Source organism: Labrus bergylta, chromosome 9, assembly GCF_963930695.1.
Source record: "Labrus bergylta chromosome 9, fLabBer1.1, whole genome shotgun sequence".
NCBI lineage: Eukaryota > Metazoa > Chordata > Actinopteri > Labriformes > Labridae > Labrus > Labrus bergylta.
Window position 1 is genome coordinate 24,074,828 of NC_089203.1, and position 15,120 is coordinate 24,089,947.

Sequence of the window (15,120 nt, forward strand, 5' to 3'; positions counted from 1 at the left end):
TGAGAAAACATCATGATTCTTCAAATTACGTCAATAGAAGCAACTCTTAAGGAAGCTTTGTGACTATGGCCCCAGCACTAGATCCTCACATATCTGCATTCATATTCTGATATCTATTTATAGAGATTAGAAAATGCTAATTGCTCAACAGACAGCAGCAGATGTTTTTAAGGAGACACTTTTTTGTTCTCCACAGGGATTGGTTTCCTTCGTAAAACTAAAGCACACTCAAACATGATTTGTCAGTACTACTTGGACTACTTTGGTTTTGAAGGTTAATGAACTCAAATATCTCCACTATGCAAATCTATTTGCAGTCACACTTACTTCACATCATCTGTTCCTAGTCTCTGGAAAAACAGATTTAAAACATGATAACTTCTTTTGTGTCATAGGAATGAAAACAAAGGCACAGTACACTCTTTCAGTTGAGACATTCTTGTGTTGCTGTGCATATATTTTCACGCCTTGGCTTTTTTTCTGTTGAACAGTCAAAAGACGGAATCAATTCAGTGAACTCATTAAAGTTGACTGTGCATAAAAATCTGCAGCCAGCATTTCCTTCAGACTCAGGCAGAAAATCAGACAGGTCCAGCAGTAGGAGCTCCATCCATCATTTTTTAACCGTTTCCTCCAGCGTGGAAATTGTAACAATAAAAAAGCTGATTGATGATCTTCGGCTGAATAAACCAGTCAACATGTTCGGCTGTGAGCAATTTATAATTTTAGAAAAATTGGCTGGAAATTCTGCTCCACGAAAAAAAAAAAAAAAAAAAAAAAAAAAAAAAACACTTCCTGAGGAGTAATCACTTCACAAATACACTCCCTCATTCCCCGAGTCACAGCCCACATTATTTACTGAAACATGAAATATTCAGAGCCAAACTGTGATTGTGGAGACGCGATATGACGATAATAATAACCTGCAGTTTGTAAACATCCGCTCAGGTACCACGCCGCATTCACATCCACACGGCTGCTCGTGTAATTCCTTATTTATCAGTTTGAATAAAAATGCGATAATGCGGGCCCGACTGCAGCCGTCTTTGGGAAGTTGAATCATTCATGGTGGAAAAATTGCTCCTTTATGTGCAATAAATATTGATTTATGCCTCATGCATATCGTGATGTGGCGCAGCTCACCAAGTCCTCCTCATTGTCCATATTTTACCGCTTTGTTAGCCACTCCATCTCTTTCTCCCTCCTTGGGGTAACTTATCATCTTTGCTTTCTCAGAAATTACATCGTCATATTTACAGCTGCTCTCCCACAATCCCTCACTCTGTGTTCAGACGGTTGAAATCCCAACACACAAGGATGCCGAAAAGCCGGCCATACGGCCTTGTGTGAATGGGGGTTTTTTTTGGTCATTTTTGACCTTTATTTCATCCAGAGTGGTGTCTTGAGATCAAACTATCCGTCTTTGGAGAGAGAGTAGCTGAAATGGCAGAATTATTATCTTCCATGGAAGCATCTCAGACACACACACACACACGCACACCCCCAGAACACAAATGCTCACGCCTATGCCCTTGTCATTTAAAACCTTTAAAAAGTTGTCTTGCTCACCTACATCTAGCTGACATACGAATTCCTGGCCTCTGCACTTTATGGGACTGACTTTTGGTCTGAAAAAATATTTGGAATGTCATCGCTGCAGACTTGTACATTTTTCACAGGGTGTCTTTGCAGAGCCTCTGTTCCCAATGAAGCAAATCCCTATTATAATGATGCTTTTAAACCAATCAAAAAGCTTCAAAATAATGCAGCAACTAAGTGATGTTTCAAGAACAGTGTTGGCGTTCTATTGACAAGTCTTATTAAAAAGGGAAACGTTTCAACAAAGTCAAGAAGCAGAAAGTTTGACTTTATACTGATGGAAACACTGATCCAAGAGGCTGTTTTTAGCATTTCCTTTTTGCTTTCAGACATATTTATCACCATAATTAGGGTGAGATTTTACACTTCTTTCACAAGCAAAAGTGATGACTGTAGTTGATATTGTTATGTGTCTGAAGTGAAGCGTTACTGCAAGAGGAGTAAGGTAGGACTCTCACACAAATAGCCTGGATTTCAAAGATTTATTTTTGATGCATTGCAGGGTTGTTGAGACAGCAAAGGGAATAGTCCATGTTGTACTTTTCCTCTGTTGTAGAATGAGGCATGCATGATGAGTCATGTTTTATGAGGGCTTCCTCTACAGGTGCAGCTAATCCATGATCTGGAACCTCATTGAACACACCTGAAGTTGATTGCCCGCAGCTCAAGTCGCCACCACCAACAACAACTAGAATGAATGTGAGACCTCTGTTTGAGGTCACAAACATACTGATTAATACAAATGTTAGCTTGCACAGTTCTAATGGAACCAACTGGAACATAAAGACAATAAGATAGAGCACATTGCCATCTTTTTATTTCAGTAGCAGATATATTTCTGCATTTACACTAGAATAAAATCGGATCATGAACACATAGTATCAGTATATTAATGCTACAAAAGGCCCGATTTTAAATGAAAACAGAGCTTACGTGCAGGCGAGTATCGATTTAGAATAACTGATCACAAAAGTTGTACATCGTGTCTTACTTTTAAAAAATAGTGAATGAATTGTACTATGCAAGGTAGACAACATTCCTAAAGCTGCATGTAAAACTTTTATTTTTTAATCTGTGCTCTTGGTCACAAAGTTTGTAAAAATCAAACTAAAGTTAGACGACCAGTTAGAGCATGCAGTACTCGACTAGAATGTGAAACTGAACATAAAGGAAACTAGAATAACTGGTTCTAAACTGTTCAGTTTTAATGAAAATAAGGCAAGATTCAAAGCATAATAATCAACTCTATAAGGTTGAAAGTTGATAAGATAAAATTGAATCTTCTTTTCTGTAAGTTGAAAACTAACCTTAATGACTCTTATATCGTCAGTCCATATTTAAAGTTCCTGCTGCAGAGCTTCATGTTTTCTGCTCGTGCTGAGCTTATCTCAATCGACTTTCACAGGAAGCTTCAGCCTTGCACATTTTTAAAACATGACAAACGATGCGAAGGCGAGCTGATATAGGAAGCGTATACTGTATGAGTGTTTGATTTGATATTCTTGTGTGGGTGTTTTAATCCATTTTGAATGATCCTTCTGATCAAGTCTTCTTCGTCGATCTTTGATAACTCTCTGTCTGTGTTACACGTTTCATCACTTCTCTGTTCTGTGCTCTGTACCTATACGTATATGTACGGCACATTTCATAACTTGAAATCACAGCCCCCATTTTTCTTTTTTCTCTTTTCTTTTCTTTTTTTCAACAGGTGCATTTGCCTTGGAAATTGCAGCAATTGTTTTCCAATCCACAGCTAGCAATTTGTGGGCCATCAGTCATTTAGACATATCATGTACAATTAGAGCACAAGTTTGAAAAAGGAAGATTAAATGTTTGTCATTTGTTACAACCTGTGAGTTTCTGTGCAAATACTGATCATATAAAATGTGGATGTACTGATGTATAAAGTTATTTTTCAATCATATGTATTTACCAATTTCCTCATATATTACAGGCATTTTTTTTCATCTACTGTAAACTGTTGATGTATGTGATTGTATACCTTTAGAATGGGCAGACTTGACTATGTGCAGGCGTCACCTGATTATATTTTTAAAGCTCTACAGATCCTCAGTAGATCAGCGTGACGGAGGTGACGGAGCAGCTAAGCAAGACATCAAACCGTCACCGTACTGCAGCTGCAGGTGTCGTGTGGAGAACAAACTGCTCCCGAGGCTCCGTGTTGTCCGTTACCGTCAGCTCTCCTCCCAGGCGTCCCGGCCTCCTGTAAACCTGCTGTCACGTTTATTTGCTCCTCTCTGCGACAGTGGTGGGGGAGTTTGTCCTGGACTGGGGGAGCTGCGAGCCAATGAGCCACAAAGAAGAGAATGATGGATCCCCGGCCCCGGCTCAAACGGGGCCTCTGTCACGGGGGCTCTCGTGGTCATTAGAGCGAGCTCCAAACACGGGCATAAGCAGGATGACAAATCACAACAAAACTCCCGGCACACCACAGCCTGCTCCCTCTCCAAATCTGTGAGTGAGCCCTACGCAGAGTGTTGGACAGTTTCTGCACAACTGTGATTAAGCTGTCACCGTGGGGAGGCCGGTTTGTCAGCAGTTGGGATCTCTGTAGCAATTTCTTTAGACAAGCCTGCCTTAATTGAGTATTCAGTCCCAGAGCGCTCCTGGTTGGTTTCACCCCTGCCTGTTCCCTCGAGGCTAAACAAACCGCGGAGCTAGCCAGCTAAAGCTTTCCACAACAACATCACAAGCTGGCTCGCCACCAAAGCAACAGCAGCAGCAGCAAAGTCAGGCTTGTTCTCTCACAAAACAACCATCTGTAAGACGTCCCCATTGTTATGTTACAGGAGCACAAGGGCATTTAGCTGAAAAAGAAAGGCAGCAGTAAACAGGACAGGTATGGATACTTTTGTATTTGCAGCAGTTCGGCATCACTGCTTTCAAAAACTTTCCTGCAGCGTTCTCGCATACTTTTGGGTCCCTTGAGGCCGCCGCCCGCTGTTCACTTGGCTAAAGCGGAGGCGCCAGCTGATTGGCCAACCAGAACGCTCAGACAAGCCAGCGTTTACCTGTACTCCACTGTTGCTGCCCAATTACCCACAAGTCTGTGGGGTCCTTCATTACCCAGAGGCCCAAGGGCTTCTTGTGTGCCAATGTCCTAATGAGCAGAAGCAGAAAGACGTGTTCCTGCTGAAGCACAGCGGAGCGCCGATACTTCAGCCGCCGCCCTGAACAACTTTACAAAACACAGAAACTAAAAACTGCTCACAGCAGCTTGACTGGAAAACAGAAAACAAGAGAAAGGAGATGATAACTCTCTCATCAGCACTACTAACTCAATCTCCTGTATGTTCTCCCTGCAGGCAAATACGACCCAGATCGACTGATTTCTCCTGAGACCAGGTCTGTTTTTAATGACACTATGTAAAACTGTTAAATTGCAAAAAAGGTTGGGGGGGGGGTGGGGGGGTGGGTGATTTTGCTTCTTAAGCGAAAGGAGATAACGTTTGATTTGGGGTTTTACAAAGAAAACTAATATTGTCTGTAGTTTTGTCACACTTGCACCCAATGTAAAGTCAGTGTTTAGAGTTGTATAAATATCTACAAGACTGATGTGATCTTTTTTTGATCAGCACGAGCAGAAGAAAATGACTTTTCCACCCACTGAATTACGTCTGAAGATGCCCAAAAGAAGCAGAACACAAAGTGCTAATCTCTTTAGCATTAGCTCTGCTCAAAACGTAAAAAAATTTTGACCCTGCAAAACCTCCGTAGTACACTTTTGACAATGTTTCCTAATTTGCCTCTTTCCAAGGGAGCCTTGATGTCCTGGTAGGTATGCAGTCAGTGCATTATGTCTGTTAATAAGGTTACACCAAAATATTTTTGGCTTGATGCTTTTTGTGGCATTTGCAGCACTCCGAATTGGCTTGTTGTTCAAATCTGCTATACAAATAAACGTCCCTGGCATTTTGACAAAGTTCATTCATCTGTTGCATCGTGTTCTCTTCGTGTTTGTGCTTGTGCATGTGCACAATCACAATCAGTCAACAAGCTTTGCATCTCTTGACAAAATGTACAAACTAACAACAGCATCGCAGACTGTTTGGCTTGGTGTTGAACTTCTCGGGTCTGCTGCTATTTCAGGAGGCCTCTCATTGGATGGCTACAGTTAGAGACAGAAGTGAAGATAGACATTTGCAGCATTTTAACCCAAAATATCTTAAACTTTCCTTTGCAGAAACTTCAAATAACTTAATCGTTCCTTGCCAGAGCACAATGAACAAGCACAGACATTATGAATTGTCGCTATACAATCTTAATTAAAACACAAAACAGCTTTCAATCAGAAATGATTGGTGTACAAAGCCCCGGGCCAGATGTTTTGGTACTTTGAGTGAGTTCCTCCTTTGAGGGGTAGTTCTTTCTCATAAGTAACATAATGTCCCAGAAAGTTGTTTAGGATCATTTTTTACTTCCTTCAGGGAATTCTAGTCCATGTGGATGATTCTTGCTGTGAAGATGTGGCTATTGAAAATCACTGTACAGTATGTAGGTAGGTTCACAGATAAAGCTGTTGGTACGTTAAATGTTAAACACTTCTCGTACCCCTGTCTAGTACATTGTCACCTCAAATTATCTATTTTAGGGCATTCAGGTCATTAAAAATATTCCTTGATACAAACACAGCAAGCTAAGCTGCATGGCCCCTGATGGTCTAGTGGCTAGGATTCGGCGCGCTCACCGCCGTGGCCCGGGTTCAATTCCCGGTCAGGGAATGTGCTTTCAGGGTGGCAGTAGCTCAGTCTGTAGGGACTTGGGTTGGGAATCTGAGGGTCGCTGGTTCAAGTTCCAGCACGGACCAAGTCCAGAAATTGGCCTGGTAGCTGGAGAGGTGCCAGTCCACTTCCCGAGGTGCCCTTAAACAAGACACCTAACCCCCCACCAGCTCAGGAGCGCCCACTGTGGGCAGCCCCCTCACTCTGAAACCTCACTCAGCCCCCTCACTCTGAAACCTCTCCATTAGTACATGTGTGTGTATTTCAGCATGTTTGTAGCATGTTAACTAGACAGAGTGTAAAAACGAATTTCCCCTCGCGGGATCAATAAAGTATACATTATTATGGTCTTTAAATCTCAGTGCAATATTCTAGCAAAAGTCTACCATGTTTTCATTCTCTGCACCATTATGAGTCACATTCCCTCTAAAAATGTAATCTCTGTAGACTTTGTAACCACCTTAAGAGTCTAAACTGAGTGTTCTGGCGTTCTACATAAAGCTTTATGGACACAACACAAGTTTGTGAAGCTGTAGGATGTAGCAGTGGAGGATTTGAGTGCTTGTTGCTGTTGTGATGAAGTTTACACAGAACAGATGCATGCTGGGAGAGTTTATCACAGCTGCAACCACACCATCTGTGTCATCTCACTCCTCACCAAGTGTTTTTTTCATTATTTATCCGGACTTTAAATGTAACAGCAACTCTGAACGCTTGTTTCCTTTGCGGCCAGACTTCTGCTTCCTCTTTGTATACTTCCTTTCCCTTCCTTTTTCTTAACAAATCTGATGGCATGAATATCCCCTGAAGCAGACTCATACAGTTTTACACCTTCAACATTATTAATCATTGCTTAATATCTTTTAAGTATGGAATTTTTGCAGGTTTCACTTGAACTCTGGATCCATAACTTTCATTCCCCTGCTGTGTTTCTGCTCATTTCACTTCAGGTTTTGAACTTTTGCCATCACAGGCTGGATTTGATTCAATATACAGGAAACTCTGGACTCAGACTTTGGCTCGGCTGCAGCAGAATGGTCTTTTGCCCCGGTCTGTACTGCCTGTCTGCAGTGTATATCATCTGAACCGCCCGACAGTTCATTAATTGTTGGTGCTCAGATTTCTGCTGCTACAGCTTACGTTAAAACGAAAACCTGCCGGTCTGACGATCCATCGGGCTGCAGGACAGCGACCGCCCTGACCTCAGCTCCTCCTCCTTGGCGCCGACTGTGTGTCAGTTAGTGTCTGCAGCCTGGCAGAGGAAGGAAGGAGTCAGCAGTAGGGGTGAATGAATGTGCTTTGGCACAAGAGGAGTCAATAGTCTTGATTTGACTCGATCAATCCTCTCTGGTACACCTCGCAGTCAAATTACCCCTGGACAAATTAAAAGCTGGAGTTTCCTGCACTGCAAACGGAAAAAAAATGCTGGAGAATTTGTGAGGAAGCTGATAACTGAGGAGGATATACAGGGAGAGAGAGAGAGAGAGAGAGAGGGAGGGGGGTTGGGGGGTAAGGAGGGAGGGCTGTGTTCAAAGGATCTGGAGCTTCGCCTCGCTCACATTATCACCACAGTACAAAAGGCCAAATATATTCAGTGGCTTTTCTGTGGCACAAAGCTGATTAGCGGAAGGTAGCCCCCATTGTGAGGAAAATCACTTCCACGGCTGTAAAGCAAGTGATTTCATATCCTTTTTTTATTTAAGATTACACAGCAAGTGCCTAATCAGCTGATCCTTAATCATCAGCATTGTGCCCCTCCGTGTTTCCCGTAACCTCCCTTCTCCTCCCGCCGACTGCCTTGCTACCTCGCTCTGCCGGCTGATGACCGAGGTTAGGAGAAACCGCCGAAAGCTGGAGAAGGAATCGAGAGAGAAAGAGAGAGAAGAGGAGGAGGGGGGGGGGAGAGAAAATCACTTCCAACATAATCGCCTTAAACAGCCCAGCTCCGTCTCCATCTGCAGCAGCAGCACTGGTTTCTTCATCTGTTCTCATATGATATTAGAGCTGGTATAGGCCAGCAGGAGGAAAGAGAGGAAAGGGGGGGGGGGGGGGGGGTGATGGCGTCACTGCTGAAGGGGGGGTTAAGAGTGGTAATGAATCAATTATAGGTTCCTGTAGGACAAAAATAACAGCATTCCACCCACTGCCTGAGCAGGCCTATAACCTCCAGAGCATCACATTTGACAGGGGAGTGTGCTTCAGGTAATTTCCTTCTGTTATTCATGTTTCCTTATGATAGTTTATTTTTATTATTGTTTTCCTTTTTCATTTTTGAATTCAAAGAGACTGCAGGACATGATCGCTGCCATTTAAGACTGATTCATTTTAAGATGGAAAAAAGTAAAAATAATACAGGTGATTGAGCTGAGATGAAGATGGGTGCGATATGGACACAGAAAAGTGATGATAAACAATGAGCCACTGGTTGCAGAGTCAGTGATTATATTGGCATGGTCAACAGGCTGCAGCCAAACAAACACACTTTGTCTCTTGCCATGCATCGCTGACTCAAAACAGATTTCAGCTCTCTTCAGTGGCCAAAGGTCCAAGAAAAGTGACTGAAAAACCTGTACCAAAATTATAATTTTACTGTTCAATTAATTACTTTTGAGATACATCACGAATGTTCCTTGTTTATTACAAATTTCAATACATTTAAAAGCCCTTCGTTCTTGCCGAAGAGGCCTAAAACAACAACGTTGGAAAATCTAAAACAAAGTTTTACACATTTTTTCTACATTTGGGCGTCACATGGTTTAAAACGTTATTTCTAATAAATTATAATAATCTATAGTGATTGAATAAAAGTAGCAGGTGAGTCAGCAAGTCTGAGCATGTAAGCAGACGCCTGAAAAAAGAGGCTTGTTGATCATCAACAAGCCTCTTTTTTCAGGCGTCTCACCACACCTGGCTGCAGAAATGTGAACATCTTTCAGGTCTGTACTATAAAGATATATACAGTATATACTGTCGACATAACAGCACATACATAATGTACCTAAAGAGTTTCTGTAAGTCTTAATAATGCATGATGGTATCTTAGCAGTAGTTATATGCAGGTTTGATTATTATAATTCTTGAAAGGTTCGTGTATTACAGTGTCTTATAATTACTCAATCCATTTTTCATGACTGCCTGTAAGCTGTAATGAACATTATGGTACCCTGGGTAATCGTAAACCTACAGTGAGGAGTGTTTAACTTGATATGAAACAGTATCACTTCAATACAGATGTCTCCATATGACCTGCAAAAGCTAAACAGACCACCAATAAGGAGACAGGCAGTGTTGTAGGGCATCAAAGAGCCTGTTCTTTTAAAACATTATGTTACAGTCAAAGATGTGTATCAAAACTCAGATTTTTTTTTTTTGTTTTTATATATTATTTTGTCAGTAATTCAACATTACATAATTATCTAAGTAGACAAGCTAAAAATCTTCACCTTCCTTTGTAATCATCCCTGTATAAATTATCAATCAAGTACCGACGAGTCACCAAATTAAATGAATATGTTAATTTAATGAATCCTTTGTCATTGAGTGTTTACAGGAAAGACTTTGAAAGTCTTTGATGACAAAACATAAGTTGGAACAGTAACTGATAGGCTATGCCAGACTTAAGAGATATTACAGAGGGGGAAAAAATGCTGTCCTTGAAATGTGGCTTACTTTGATGTTGAACGACGTATCTTGACCAAATAGAACTCCCAGATTCCTAATTTTCAAGTTTACATAACTGATTGATGACGTCTGGCTTTATTGATGATATGTATAGTTGAGTATCATCTGCATACCAATGAACATTTACGGAGGGTTTCCTTGTGATATAGTAAGAGACTAGAGGATCATAAGGTAAAAAGCACAGAATCCTCTGTAGAAGTCTGCAACTCGAACCGAGCCCTACGGAACCAGAGGCCCGACTTCGGGCACGGGACGGACTCCGTGCTTTTGTTTGTTTTTATTTTGGCTTTTTTGGCTGCTTTAACTTTTATGCTGCTTGCTGAAGCACTGACCCAGTCAATGTGACACACCTCCCTCACCAATCCTGGGCTGTCAATCAGGCACACACACACAGACACACACAGACGCACAAAACTTAAAACTCGAGCCGAGCGGACAGAACGTGCACAGGCTCGGATAGGGTTGGGCTGGATTTTTTTGTGCATGATCTAAGCTCTAACCGTGTGGATCTCCATGGCTAACCTTGGTGTTTGTAAACTTAGTCATAATGAATAACTCTTCTCTCTAATCTTTACGAATTATACTTTAAATTATTTTAATTCCCTCTGTGTGTTTTCCTTTGATCTGTCATATGGTGACAAACTTTGTTATATAGTTTTATTTCATACAAGTGCGTTAAGTAAAACATGAATTACCTTATGTTTATTGATGAGAGTGACTGATACCCCTGCAGATGATGGTTTACTCCTATATAATATGAATTAATGATTGTACTGCTTCTTTAAAAAAACCTTGCTTTTGAGAGACATGGAATTGCACTTTATTGTTGCACGTCTTTATTGAAAGCTCTGATGACAAGCAGAGCCAGCAGAACAGCTGATATGTAAAAAGGTTGGTACATATTCAAGAGTCAGATATACATTCATTGATGGGATTTTATGTTTACATATTTACCCACACACATAAATAAGGGAACAGCAACCCTGCTTAGTTGCTTTTGCAAACAGTAAATGAGAGCAGCCTGTCCGGTGATTGACACTGTCCATGGTCCTGAAATGTGTTGTGCTGAGTTCCTGAGAAGTGATAATATGCATGATGTAACAACTGTCATTTTCCATTCAAGGCTCACTGTGAGAGCTGAATTCATTCACGATTTATAAATAAGAACAATGCCAACACATAGCTTTATAAATATTAGAAAGAGGTATATTTATGGCATCGTGTTCTCAGTTTTTGCCATGAACCCACACAGAGTTTTATGCCTTTGGCCCAACTGTCACAGCTGTATATAACAGCTGTATACATTTTACATGAAAAGCTCGAACATGAACTTAATGGTGCACTCTGACAAACCACACACAACCCTATTTACCCATAATGGCTCCAGACCGAACCATTTTCTAACCTCAAATGCAAAATGGATGCACTAATTGGGTCCATTCTTTATATTTGACCTCAGTGTTGATTTTAGCTAAAGGTATAGATGTTATACAACATCATGCATTATGAAGGCACATCTGATAAATTATTTCTGGAATATATAGGCTTAGGAATGTGACCATAAACATAAATTTCGAGCAACCATTTCAACTCTCCAAACGGATCAACGCTACTCTCATATAAAACATAAACACAAGCTTCAGTGCAAAAGCCATAAAAAGAGACAAATTAGGAAATAAAGAGCCACACAATCTGTCAGTGCATCACTTCCCGCAGCTGCGGCATCATCGACCTCTGCAGGCTCAACAGCTTTTTATGTTAATGATTTTTTTAAGTTGTGTGTCACAAACAAAACATTAGAGGAAAACAAGAAGAGACTGAAGTGCTCATTCAACAGATCTTATTTTTATCCGGCGGGGGTTTAAGAGTCTCCAGCAGACCAGTTCTGAGGGTAAATGACAGCGCTGCAGTATAAAATCTGCTTCTGCCACTGCTGGAGAAGTGGGATGGAGGAGGCCACCAAGAAGGGGAGATAATGGAGAATTTATGTTCTCTCTGAGAGGCCCTCTTAGCTGGATTTAATTCTCTTAATAGTGGCAGGATCTCAGTCGGCAACACTCGGGCTCTAACCTGCCCCGCAGTTTGAAAGCCGGACGTGGGGGGGAAGCAACAGATGCATAATAAATGAACGAAGCCCTCTGGCTATGGAGAGACGTAATTGCTCTCAGCACCGTTAATGTTTCATGATTTTAATAGCTGTGTTCAAACCGTTTGCAGAGATACTCGATGAATGCGCTGATGTCACCGGGAAGATGATGATGATGATGATGATGTGGGTGAAGAGGTGAGAAGTGAAAAGGCTTTCCCTCTGAATAGATGATGCCTTATGCAAGGTTACATAACACTAAGTGGCAAAAAGGTGCAGGGCCACAGCTGTCTGTGCTGCAACCAGCACCGGTCTCAGAGTACTCGTTCAGTTTGTCCCAACAGGGGAACAATATTTAAGTCCAGGAAGCTAAGGCTTTTCATTAAAGAATACAGGGTTATCCAGGTGTAAAAACAGTATTGACATACTCTTAAGCCCTATTCACACTTGATTAGTATTACTTGAGGATCTCTGGGCGTGACTTTGTTTATTGGAAAATATATATATGAATGTGACAGACAGCATCATTGTCTAATAAAATTAGAGGAAACCAAAATAGAACAAATCCACTTCACTGACAAGGAAAGTAGGAGTGACTGGAAATTTGAGACAAGCCATTAAGAAAGAAGCCTCGGGTCACATGACTAGCAAAAGTTTTAGGACATTCAATTCACTTTGGTCAGCGTCCCCTAACCAGGAAGTAGATTTACTTACACAGAAATAGAATATTATGGTTGGGAACCCAGTTTTTAATGACTGCTGACAGGAGCTGACAGACTAGCAGGTTGATGTTGATGATCTGCCAATTCCATTGAAAGGTTGGACCTCCTATTTATGATATTTAGTTATTTATTTGCTTTAACCCAGCATCGGATGCTATTTACAACAAAGGGAAGTACAATATTTCCCCCAAAACATACTATGTACAAGTAGCCAAAAAAAGCTCCTTATTTCAGTAATTTGAGTAAATGTAATTCCTTATTGTCCACGCCTGCGAGGAAGTCTTTGCATAAAGGTAAACCTTCAGAGTGTATTTTATAGTATTTTTCATCTGTAAATGTTTTGATCGACCAGATAAAATTCATAACAACACATCATTGTGTTGGTTAGAATGGGATTATTTGTTTCACACAAATGTATGCATCAGCCTGTTCAAATCCATCCCGATTGCCACTATCAGCTGAGTTTACGCAAATATCTGTCTTTGCACTAGCTTTATAGCGACAACAGTTGCTTTGGGCGTCCTATGTCAATGTGGATTGGTCCAAATTGGTTCAAGATAGTGTGTGTTATATAAGGTTTATAGTCCATTAGGTTTCAACATCCAGGGCTGATGCACCTCTGGAAACTGCCATGTTTAAAAACCTGTGAATCACCTTGTAAAGGTCACCTTAAAACAATGGAACAAAACACCAGCAAAAAGACCAAAGTACAAAATGACTCAGCTCCTATCCAAACCAACGACACACAGCAAACATGTGTGCAGCATTTTCCATCGTTGTTGTTGTTGATGTTTACTGCTCTACCAGCCGCCAGTCCGTGCACATTACATTTCAAATGCAATGGAAATGGATGTTGAAAGAAAAACCTCTCATGATTTGTTGTACATGATTTATCTTCCCAAGACTCTTGAATCTGTAAACCACTAGAGAAAACCGCCAACAGAAAAAGCCAAAATACTGTATTTTCCAACAAGACTGCAAAAGACCGTAAACATTTTACTTTATGACATTTTAGTTGTCGATGGGTTTGTTAAGGAAACCACCACAGTGAGCATCTGAATATTACTTCTGTTAAAACTACCCCATCTCTTCTTCTGCCCCCTTGGCTCTCAACTCATCTGCTTCATGCCCCACTTGACTCTGATGATATGAGATTTCAGTCCCCATGGTAACCGGCGGGACTCGTGACCATCTTCGCTTTCCTGTCTGTAATTCCTGCCCCTTTCATTTGCATAGAAATAACATTTTGGGATGAATGAGCGGTCCCCTCCAGTCCCAATCTGTGTCTGTCTGAGAGCTCCGAGCATCTTATTTGTGTTCCTGCCCGCCCGTATCAGTGCGAACATTTGCCTCGTGATGTGAATGATGAAGCTGACAGCGGAGCGGAGCAGATCTGATCTCTCCCAGCTCCGGGCCTCATTTTAATATCGCCTTTGGCCATGTATTTTTATTACGCTCATATTTCATCAAACAATCTCACCAACAAGCGGGTAATGACATAATTAACCTACAGGGGGGAGTGCCCTCGCCGCCAGGACAATGGATTTAATTGGTGAGGCTTCAAAGCAAGGCCGGCCAATCAGAGAGGTCAGAGGGAGGCGGGATGGCAAGCAGAGCACCGCCGCTGCGAACTGAACCTAACAGCAGCATGCAGCAACAACGAGCACAGAGTTAATGAGGTTTTAACGACATTAACTTTCAGGTCCAGGTAGTGCTGAGCTCTGTGTTCTACACACAGATCTGTGAAACCAAAAGTGTTAAAGGGCTTCACTTTCTAAACAAATACAGCAGTTTTACTTTATCTTAATAACATCTTTTGCAAAATGCACATCATTATTCTTTAGATATGGCAGGATTTTGAAAGCAGTGCAAATGAAGATGAATATAGATGCATGTAGATGCTGTTTTCTCTCCTCTACCGTAAAAACTTACTATTCATATCCACACAAGTTGCTGCAGTTGGACTTTTTTTTTGCCACAAACAGTGGTACATTATTCTTCCCTCCCCCCTTCCCCTCCCCCCCCAGTGCTGTACTAATGGAGTAGCTGAAGGCTCCCAGTACTTTGAATAAGATTCCTTACACCAGAGGTAACTAATATCCTAAATTAGCCTTTTTTCTGCCACTAGACTCTCTGTAACAAAGATGTTTCTTGTGTTTTCTCCCATAATTTGTATCAGAGGCCTGAGGATGGTGATTAGTTCATGCAAGCTACCCCAACAACTCCTGGTTAGAGCTTAGTGCGTTCACGGTCAACAGAGGGAGAACTTTGAGGATTTTCCTCTTGCTCT

General features: G+C 41.4%; 1 non-coding gene across 1 annotated transcript; it reads left to right on the plus strand.

Annotated features, from left to right (window-relative positions):
* The first annotated feature begins 6,269 nt into the window (after nucleotides 1-6,269).
* On the plus strand, nucleotides 6,270-6,341 carry trnae-cuc (transfer RNA glutamic acid (anticodon CUC)). The gene has a single exon. It is a non-coding gene; the product is annotated as a tRNA-Glu (tRNA).
* The last annotated feature ends 8,779 nt before the right edge of the window (nucleotides 6,342-15,120 follow it).